Source organism: Quercus suber, unplaced genomic scaffold (assembly GCF_002906115.3).
Source record: "Quercus suber isolate HL8 unplaced genomic scaffold, Cork oak 2.0 scaffold_163, whole genome shotgun sequence".
Classification (NCBI taxonomy): domain Eukaryota; kingdom Viridiplantae; phylum Streptophyta; class Magnoliopsida; order Fagales; family Fagaceae; genus Quercus; species Quercus suber.
Genome location: NW_027069624.1, coordinates 1,153,604 through 1,162,281, shown reverse-complemented (window position 1 = coordinate 1,162,281; position 8,678 = coordinate 1,153,604).

Below are 8,678 nucleotides of genomic sequence, written 5' to 3'. Positions count from 1 at the left end.
GCAGAGGTTTTTTTTGGTAATAATCCATGAACAAATTTTATTGAGACAAGCTCAATACGACAACAACTTAAAGGCTATCAAGAGCAAAATTCAACAACAAAACAAGTGAACTAAAATGGCCAAAAACAAAGACAAAATTCTTCGAAAAGCCATATGTTTCAGACTTTCTAGTGTAAAATCGAAACAGACAGTGCTCCCCATATGTTACATAGCTCTTTATTTACCTTTTTTTTTTTTTTTTAAATTTTATGGGAGCTCTTTATTTACTGCTCTCTACTCTCCAGCCTAGACCCCACATGTTTCCTTATAGCTTGCACAATTTGATCCCCTGTACTGATAGCTCCGTGGTGAAGAAACAAATTGTTACAACATCTTCACATCAATTGAAGTGTTAGTTAACATCGGTCAAAAGTAAATTAAATAAAATAACAAAATATTAGATAAGGACCCATCACAACTAAAATAAAAACGTAAAAATATTATAACATTTTATTGTGTCTTCAAATTTTCTTTTCCAAAGTTTATCCCTTATTGCTAACCACTGTATAAAGGCATGCCTAGGAATTGATTTTGAGAACGAAAGTAACTTCCATCGTCAAAGTGCTAAGACCTTGTCCCTAATTTGACTCCAGGCAACCGCACAGAAGTAGGTGCCTAATTTGGAAGACATCTACATAGCCTTAGTTATCACGGTCCCCTAGCTCAACCAACGGCAACTTGCTCTGAATTCTAACAAGATCCTAAGATCTTGTTGGGTTCCATTACCAAGATTTACTACAAAGCTCACTAGCTAGTATGGCATTGATAGAATTAGTAGCATGGTAAAATTTTAAGTAAAGGGGACTTTTGGGTGTTTGTAAGAATACACTAATACATTGTAGGAGTAAATTTTCACATTAAATAATAAATAAATAAATAAATGAGTGGGTGGTTAATATAATATAATTGAATCTAAATTTAATTATAACCTTAAGTTTTTTAGGTCAATTGTGTCAATTTATGTGCCACAAGAGGGTATTACTTATTAGAGTCATTTCCACCTGAAACTTCATGAAAGAACTTACCAGATTTTGAAGTTTCAATATCTTTCTTTACTGAGGACAAATTAGGTCTTAAGGAGTGAGGTGAAATAATGTGCTTTGAAGCTATCTTCTTCAATAGTCAGGGGCGGCTCTACAGCCACCCCTGGGGGTTCAAATGAACCCCCTAACTTGGGGAAAAAAATTATATATAACACTTATTAAAATATAAAAAAAAATAAATAAAAAATTGTTTTGACCCCTTAAAATAAAATTTTGAACATCTTGAGGATAAATTTTGTTTAAATCTAGCTGAAATAAGCTTGAATATGCTCAACTTAGTGCTATTTTCATAATAATTTTAAAATAAAGGTTAAGTAGCAAGTTGTAACTGATTTTATTTAGACCCATAATTGATATCACTTTTTTACATACGTTTAACAACTTATTACTTAGATTTTGTTGTACATGTGTTGTTCAGTAACACTACTCTTAAAATTGCTCATTCGTTTTAAAATAAATAAATTTTATCTAACTCTGGCTTATTTTATTGTTGACGACTGAATGAAACTATTTTTCCTTACACTTTTCTTCTTCATCAGCAAAAAATTACACCACATCTCAATAAACTTATTTGTATCTACATCTATGATTTTTTCCTCATTTTCTCTATCTCTCTTTCTCCCTTCTATGTTTTCTTTCTGTTTAATCAAGTAGGCTGATAAGTGCTTTATAGATTTCCAAGTTTAAGAAGTGTATTAGTGCTTGCTCCAATTCCAAGAGAATGACCATGTATATGGTTAAAAATTCATACACTTCAAATGCAAAAACTTATATAAATTACCACTTTTTGTCCTAGTTTCACATTTACCCCTAGACCAAATTTTATGTGTGTTACTATTCTTATTTATCTTTCTTTTTTTAATTGTTAGTACATATAAATATAATAAAATTATTGTTAATTTGACAAAAAAAAATTTAATTAGTTATTTAATTATATTTATTTATGCATTTAATAATTGTTGTCTTATCGATCTTTAAACTATTTTAGATTATTGTATAATATAGTTTGTATACTAAATTGTATTTAGAATACTATTTTAGATTATTCTATATAATATGAAAGTTGAATATACAAAATAATAATAATCATTTTATTTTTTACTCCTCCCACAACAAATTTCTAACTTCGACACTATTGACCCCCCTAAAAATAAATCCTGGAGCCGCCATTGTCAATAGTCCTACATTTCATTGTGTCAAGACAGGAAGCAACATGGGATGGCATTCTAAAGGAAGAAGAGTTGCTTTTGCTGACTCCTCTTTAGAGCTTTAGGATTGGAGGTTGTAAAAACCCAAAATACAAATTTATAGCATCAAACCATGAAAAGTGGGCATTATCCAAGATGGTAGTTCTAAAAATTTACATGTATTCAACCTTTTCAATCAATTTAAGTACGTTTAGAAACTTGTTGTCTATGTATTCTATATAAAGCCCATTGTTGAAACAAGAATTTTTTTTTTTTTTTTTTACTAACCCATTGTTGAAACTAGAGTGAAATAACTACGTGTTATGTTATAAGTATCATAAAACTTCTTTTTAATTAAAAACTTCTTTGTGTTGTGTATTCTACTTGAGTATGGTGATATTTATTACAAAGTGTTTGATAGGATATTTTTTTCTTGAGTACTAAATTTATATAGGAAAAATGTCATGACGCCTCTTAAAATTTAGGATAATAGTCATTACACCTTCTGAATTTTTATTTTAACCAATTTACTTCCTAAACTTTATATATGTGCTAAATTAATACGATAACTAGTCTGCCGTTAACACACTAACAAATCATTCACGGTGAGACCCACATGAAACTAAAAAACTATCTAAATTTGCAAGAACCGATGGATAGAAGAGAGAAAAACTGTTTAGTTTAGAGAGAAATAAAAACTAGGATTGTGAGTGGGTTGTTCATTGTCCTCCGATCTAGCTAATCTACATCTAAAGGAAGGGTAACTCTAATGTCTAAACGTCGCCCATCTGATTTGTTTTTAGAGTTGAGAGCCGTATACCAGTTTCCTTCAAGAATTATTATTTCAAACCCAACTCCGTTCCTCCATGATTGAGCTGTCAAAAGATCGATTTCATGGGAAGGTCCTGGACTCGTAGCTTGTTTCCCAATGTAAAAAGCCACTTCTTTATTTTAATTAATTAGGATTTTACTGATGTGTGCCTTTAAGGCATATATTAATAAACTATTTTAGAAAACTTTTTATAGAAAAATGAAAAAGTTACTAACTTTTATGACAGCTTTTTCAATTTTCTATAAAATCTTTTCAAAAATGGAAGATAATGTGTGCCCTTAAAACACACATTAACTAGACCCTTTTAATTAACTCATCCAATACAATTTGTTGTTTTGCCAAAAAAAAAAAAAAACTCTTTATGATTTGTTCTTTTTCGGCTTTTTGTTTTCCCATTTCCATGTATTTGCTTGATTTTCTAGGCTTTTCTTTCTCTCTCAAAACTGAATAGGCTTCTTTTAACTTGATCGTTTTATTTTGTAAATTTTGATAATTTTTTAGTTTTTTAGTTTTTTTTTTAAATGGGTCTCACGTGAGTAGTCTATTAGAATATTAATGGCAGACTAACTGAAGTGCTAATTTGGCACATGATTAAAGTTCAAGGAGTAAATTGGATTAAAATAAAAGTTCAAAAGATGTAATGGCCACTACTCTGCAGTTCGGGGGAGTGTTAGAACATTTTTCCCAACAAAACTTCCACAACAAGAAGACTCAATACCGGGCACTAATTATTTTTCCTCTTGTTTATGATTTTCATACCAACAAACGGAGCCATAATTTTATATTTGACATTGGCATGAACGCAGGAATGAGTTGACACGCTCCCACAACCATGACAAATGAAGGTTAAACTTGTTATTTTCGATAAGTCTCGTGGAAGTATCAGTTGAGTTTGTCAATATGTGCCAAAGAATCCGAAATGACTTGTTAGTATCAATACTGCTTGTCAACACAGTCAATCCCAAACTCGAACCCGTGACATGCACACAGGCACGCACACACAAGCACAAACAAACAAACAAAAGATGAGGAAAGCTATCGACAATTCCAGCAACAAGCAAAGTTGAAAATAAATTCACTTGGTTGCTGAAATCCAAAGCCCAAAGGGTCACTAATTCCAGCAACAAGCAAAGTAGAAAATATACCTTCACTTGGTTTCTGAAATCCAAAGCCCAAAGGGTCACCAATTCCAGCAACAAGCAAAGTAGAAAATATACCTTCACTTGGTTGCTGAAATCCAAAGCACAAAGGGGATAAAAAGATTTTAGGGAAATTCCATTTTTAGGTCCTCAGGAGTCAGGATAGAGATTTGAATTGATTGCTAGAAAACCAACCATGTAATTAGTGAGCGCAGACTTGCCAGCATTTGGGGCACCAATTATCCCAACAGACAATGACTTCTGGTCCTCCTCCTTCACCACCACCTCCTCCTCCTCCTCCTCATCCTCATCGTCGGCTGCCTCCAACGCGGCCTCGAGCAGAGCTTTAGCAAGCATTCTCCTCCTCCTCTCTTCCTCTTCCTCCAAAATCTTCAATTTCCTCTTCTGGGTATCTTTCCCAAAGATCAAGCCATCAGCTTTTTCTCTATATTTCTCATCCCAAGTGGGTTGCTGAGGGGCTTGAGCATTGGTTTCAGAACCAAGACCTGGTATTGTGTAATGGGTACTGTCAAAGACTGAGTCAGAGCCATTGTCAGAGTCTGAGGAGTTGAGGTTGTGTGATGGGTCTTCTTCTTGAGGTTGTGCTGAGTAGAAGTGGTGAAGGAAGGTTGGGTTGAGAGGGGTTTTGTGGGGTTTTGGAGAAAGGGTTGTTGTGATGGTTCTTAGAGCTCTCAAAGCTTTCATATCTCAGCTCCTATACAAAAAACATAGAGGGAGAGAGAGAGAGATGGGTTTTGGTTGAAAGTGTATGAAGGTGGGTTTTTGCGGAGAAATGTGTTGTGTTGCAGAGTGATGGAGTATAGAACCGTGGGTTTTAGGGGTTTTGATGTAAGGGCTTGTTTGCTTGTTTGTTTTGAACATAGAAAGGATTGGGTTTGGCTTCTTCAAAAAATAATATTAATTGATTTAAAAATTAGTTAATTAATTAATTAATATTAAAAAAAAAAAGGTTTTTTATTTTCCAAAATATAAGTAATTGGTTATTTCCCTTGAGACTTTAAAGCTTATATTTAACTTTTGCAAAATTTTGAATTTTAAGTTTTGTTAGTTCTATATTTAAAGAAATTATATGTGCAACCGTCTATATTTGAAGAAATTACACACATATTGAACAATGTTAATGAAATATTCTAAAAATTATCTTTAAAAAAAGGCTAAAAATTGATATGATTTAGAATAAATTTAATGAAAAATTCAAACGAATGATGAAACTATTAAATATTTTGAAGTAGTAGTTATAAACATTTGAAATTTTTGGGATGAAAATTAAATTTATACAAAATATTTTTTACATAAGTTTAAATTTGTTTTATGTCAGTTTATATATAATTTATAAAATATTACATTTAAAAAATATATACTTCTAGCAATGTCATTTTTTAAGCACAATAAATCATTGAACATAACGAATTCCATAGGGATTCTAAAGTAGATTTTAGCCATTTTTCTCTTTCTTTCCCCCTTTCTATAAAAAAGAAGAAGATATTTTTGTCAAAATCACCACATTTTTTTATGGTTAATCAATTAAAGGAGCATTTCGAATTTTCTTTTATTTTTTAAAATAAATAAAATAGAGATATTTTCATTAATGAAAATTAGTTATATCATCAAGTATATATATTGGTAATTAAAGATGATGAATCTTCTTACCAAACCTCTACAATATACAGGAGTCTCCCACCCCACCCCCCCAAGAGTCCCCCCCCCCCCCGGCGGGCCCTCTAATCCCTCCATGCTTTCAACTAGATAAGAATGTATCTTATACGTAGGATACAGTATCATCACAATAGTGTGGATCCCATAATTATGAGATCAGCACATTATAAGAGAAATGATGCATATATCTGATACATGAGATATCTTCTAAATGAAACCGCAAGTTCAAGTGAAGATGTGACTTCATGTTGAGTTGGTAATTAACATAATAATGTTTGCCTATGTAGGTAGAATGAAATCGCATATTGAAGATAAGATTTCAAGTGAATAGTTAAACCCATATATAGAAGTTTAAACTCAACTAACCTGCAGTTAAATTAGGTTTCTAAAATACAGACTATCAGCTTAATGCGATCAAATAGAAGGGGTGAGATTTGCCAATGTTAGAGAGAGAGAGAGAGAGAGAGAGAGAGAGAGAGAGAGAGAGAGAGAGAGAGAGGAGGGAGAGGAGAGAGAGAGAGAGAGAGATTGAAATTGAAGTTGAAATTCAAATTCAATTCAATTATAACACGTTAAATTATATCTCCCTTTTTTTTTTCCTAAGATGTAATTTAATGCTCCCTACTCCACAATAGTCATTGTTTAGTAATGTTTGGAATAACTTATTTAATTTTTTACTGAAAATACAATAAAAAAAAAAAACTAAAGAGAAGTAAAATAAGTTGATTTTGTTTTGCTAAAAGTATTGTAGGGAGAAAAAAATAGAGTGAGAGCTGCAATAAGCAAAAAGGACTTGACGTTAGTATCTATTTGGAAATAGTTATTTAGTTTTTTTTTTTTTTTACTGAAAATATAATAGTAAAAGCTACAAGAGAAGTAAAATAAGTTGATTTTGTTTTGCTAATGTTTGGTTTGAGGTGGAATAGGAATGATGGAAAATAAATGAGAAAAAATGAGTCTTTATGTTGTTTAGTAAGGAGAGAAATTATATAAATTTTGGTGGGACCCAAGTATTTTCTCTCTTACCCCACCAAAAATTTAACTCTCTANAACTAAAAGAGAAGTAAAATAAGTTGATTTTGTTTTGCTAAAAGTATTGTAAGGGAGTAAAAAAAAAGTAGAGTGAGAGATGCAATAAGCAAAAAGGACTTGACGTTAGTATCTATTTGGAAATAGTTTATTTAGTTTTTTTTTTTTTTTACTGAAAATATAATAGTAAAAAGCTACAAGAGAAGTAAAATAAGTTGATTTTGTTTTGCTAATGTTTGGTTTGAGGTGGAATAGGAATGATGGAAAATAAATGAGAAAAAATGAGTCTATATGTTGTTTAGTAAGGAGAGAAATTATATAAAGTTTTGGTGGGACCCAAGTATTTTCTCCTCTACCCCACCAAAAATTTAACTCTCTAAATTGGAGAGAAAATAAAAGTGAAAACTATTGTTCCAACACAATAACAAAATTTCCCCCAAATTTTAATGCTTCTCAAGAATCTTACCTACCCCAACCCATTCCCCAAACGGTCTAGTGTCTACACCTTTATGTCTTCCTTGTTTTGTTTGAATCTCTTCTTCACTCTACTCTATCAACGGTAATTCATCTTGTTTCTTTTTTCTTTTCTTTTTCGTCTTCGTTACTATCTCTATACTAGCATGTAACTCCATACATACGCACGGATGCATTTAAAATTAAACAAAAATTTTATTATAAAAATATAAATAATTAGTCAAATTATTTTTTTTAAAGCATGTAACACATGCATTTATGCATACATATAGATACATTTAAAATTAAACACAATTTTTATCATAAAATATAGATAATTAGTCAAATTATTTTTTTAAGTAAACGTACTTAGTCACATATTAAAATTCTTACCTAAATTTAATATTACTTATGATTATTTTTTTCTAATTTTTAAAAAGATAGAACGTGTGGTGATTTTTGTTATATGGTGATTTTATTTTATTTATTTTTGAGAAACATTTGGTAATTTTTATTGAGTATATGTGATTTTTTTTTTTAATTTTATAGTTCATTAATATTAGATTCCTAGTATTTTGCACTCATTAACTCACTTAACACAAAGATTAAAAAACTTAAGTAGACACATGGCACAAACTTAAGTGGATAATTATGGTGTAGTTATGGCGCAAAATTGGATTATAATTTCAAATTCTAAGTCAATTTTCTCTAATTTTTACCTATTAATATATATATATATATGACTTATAAATTTGAGTTTTTTTTTAGTTATATGATTATGTTTTTATGTTTATTATATTGGACCCTTGTTTTCTACACTTAATTAACTATGACTTATAAATTTGATTTTTTTTTTTTTTTTAGTTATATGATTATTTTTATGGTTTATTATATTGGACACCTTGTTTTCTACACCAAATTAACTAATTTGGCACAAGAATTTAAAATTTTAGATTAGATGGGACACGTGGCGCAAAATTACACTCTAATTGAAATTTAATTTTTACACTAAATTAACTCACTTGGCACAAAATTCTAAAATTTAGATTAGATGAGACACATGGCACAAAATTAGACTCTAATTGAATTCCAATTAAAAATTTAATTGGATTTTCTCTCTGCTTTACCTATTATTATTATTATTATTATTATTATTTATTATTATTATTATTATTATTATATGTTGACGAAAATTGTTAACTAATGTTTAACAATAATTGTCAACTCATGTTTAACAAACGTTGTCAAATTATGTTTAACAAACATCGTCAAATTATGT